Source organism: Lactuca virosa, chromosome 7, assembly GCF_052849685.1.
Source record: "Lactuca virosa cultivar CGN04683 chromosome 7, Lactuca_virosa_CGN04683_v6, whole genome shotgun sequence".
Classification (NCBI taxonomy): domain Eukaryota; kingdom Viridiplantae; phylum Streptophyta; class Magnoliopsida; order Asterales; family Asteraceae; genus Lactuca; species Lactuca virosa.
The window spans coordinates 88657592-88660451 of NC_136432.1; the positions used below are offsets into that span (position 1 = coordinate 88657592).

Below are 2860 nucleotides of genomic sequence, written 5' to 3' on the forward strand. Positions count from 1 at the left end.
TCTACACCTTGGAGTCGGATAAAAAATGTACGTATGTACGTAATACGTTAGTGTTACGGAAATTGGAATCTTGACGTTGGAGGCATTACGAGGGAGTCTCTAATTAAAGATGATTTTCTTACTAGTGCAGAGGATGGTGGATTTAGAATTTTTTGGTGTACTCACTTCAATGTCTTGTTAACTCCAAGACTTTGTTTTATTTTATTTTATTTTATTTTATTTATTTATTTATTTATTTTGGATTTCTAGTCGATATAAAAACATTCTTACAAGTTTAAATGGCGTGAAGATACAGTCGTTTTACATTCAGTTAATGGACAAAAATTACACACAAACAAACATGATACAAATGTAAGCACATATGATCATCTCTCACTCTCAAATTTAACAATTCAAGAAAACTAAGCCAATTATCAAGACCGTGTAAGGTACCATGCCGGTGAATGATGGAGCTCCATCTGTAGTTGGTGGTGGGGTAGATGTAATGCGGGGACATGGAGCAAAGGGTGTTGCGGTGTTCGGTGTCTCCACCGCTGTTCTGGATGTTACTGGTTCAGGAGGACGCCTGATGGTCGGTGGAGTTACTGGTGTTGCTCGAGGAGGAGTGGAGGAAGCTGCTTCTGAGACGTTGATGGTTAACTTCTGACCAATTTGGCAGTGACTTCTGAATGTACAGATGTAATAGTGAGTGCCTGCGGTGGTCAAGGTAAGGGTGGCGGGACCATTTGTGGCGAGGGAGATGGGGTTGGTGGCAGTGCATGGGCCGTATGCTGCCTCTGAAACCTCCGCAACGTCGTATTCTCCATCGGTGAAGTTAAAGACGAGAAGGTCGTTGACAGTGAAGGATTGATGGGATGCCCAAGTGGTGTAAGAGACTGCGCCACCGGAAGGTATGGTCCATCCCAAACTGCCGCCGACGATGTGCCTGGTGTGCGCCATCGTTCCGGGTAACTGCATGACTGGAATCATCGTGGTTATGAACAGCATCAAATTCAGATTAAAATATTCCATTTTTGAAACCTCAAGACTTTTGCTTTTTGCGTTATCGATTTTCTGGAATTGTTGATGAAGATGGGTGTACTTGTATATAATTTGATATATAAAAATAGCATTTAACGCTTTCAAATTTACTTGTTGCTTTTGAATTTACTCATTGCAAATGAACTAAACGTGATATCGGCGCTACTTTAACGAACAGATAATTATAATGAAGTTGCCAAGTTGGTGTAGTATAGTTTTTGTATTTCGTTCTAAAAGTCATACGTTGGTTGCCGTACGTTTTGCTAACAATATGCCCAAAAAAAAAAAAACTTGGCGGATTGAATCTCAAGATAATAAAGTAGTTGAAATTATCATATTTAAATAAAAAATAACTTTAGATAATCTAATGTTGCCTTGAGATTTTGAAAAAAAATAAAAATCTTGAAATTTGAAAAAAAATAAAAATCTTGAAATTCATCGTCAGTCACATATTTCTCATTTCTCGCTCTAGCACTTTGGTATACCAACACCGCGGGAAACTTATAATCATAAATGATTATGCAACGTCGTCCGTTCTTTTTTTCCCGACCACCTTCACCACCACCACAAGCGCCACCACCACCATCTCTGCCACCAACCGACCTCGTCGTACTGCCACCACCGTCACCTATACTACCGCCACCTCCTCTGCCATAACCATCATAATCGTATATGATTACTCAATCTATGAACAGACATATATATATATATATATATATATATATATATATATATATATATATATATATATATATATATATATATATATATAAACATGTTTAATCATATATAATTATACATCTCTGCTATATAATCATTTATGATTAGGCATACCCCGCTTTGCCGATACATTGGAGCTTTAGAACGGAAAATGAAAAATATGTTGTTGTGGTTTAATCGGAATACCATTGTAACCAAGATCGATCTCTCATAATTATCATTATCAGAGACGAACCGTAGCAAAGATATTGATCATTGAGCGGACAGAGGTGGTGGCCTTCAAGAAGGCTTCCTGTATAAAACTCAAATCAATTTGGGAAGGCCATCCATGTGGACAAAGGAACCAGCAAACCGAAGAAAGATATAGAGAAGGAGACTAACTAATGTTTCTAATCTCATGGCGTCAAATATATTTGTTCAATACAATAAATTTAGGCTTTTACTCACACATATTATGTGATGGTAAAAGCCACTTATGTGTTGGAAATTATCAATATCTACACATAAATTAAGTGTTATCATGTGTTGGCTCATGACTGTAGATATAGATATTTACCTATACACATAGGTGATGTGTAGGCATAGAATAAGGAATACCTACACATGTATGTGTGTGTAAAAATATTAAGTATGTGTGGGTAAAGGTCTTATATGATGTTTTGGGAAGATGACGTGGTATCTGACGTGGTCGATGACATAGACGATGACATAATGTGCATTGAGGACATGGATGGTGGCATACCCCTACAAAGTGTTAGTGCCACATGTCATAAAATATGTGTGGGTAAAGTCATTTTTATGTGTAGGTAAATTTGATAGTTGTGTGATTATAACTTTTATAAGTGTAGGAAAAACTATAGATGTGTTGGTAAAAATATAATTATATGTAGGCATTAACCACAATATATGTAGGTAATCGTGATTCAGTATGTAGAAAAGAAATACAAACTGTGTTATTGTAAATAGGAACATATCAGGGCAAAACTATACGTAATTAAAATAAAGTTATAACATAAAACTTCAAACCACAAATCAAAAACCAAGTACTAAACTTGAAATAACTGAACTAAAAAATAAAATACTAGTTGTAAGTAGCTACGAGTATAATAAAAGTACTAAA

General features: G+C 36.1%; 1 pseudogene; it reads right to left on the reverse strand.

Annotated features, from left to right (window-relative positions):
* Nucleotides 1-279: 279 nt before the first annotated feature.
* On the reverse strand, nt 280-1070 carry LOC145123533 (mavicyanin pseudogene; annotated as a pseudogene).
* Between the last annotated feature and the right edge of the window lie 1790 nt (nt 1071-2860).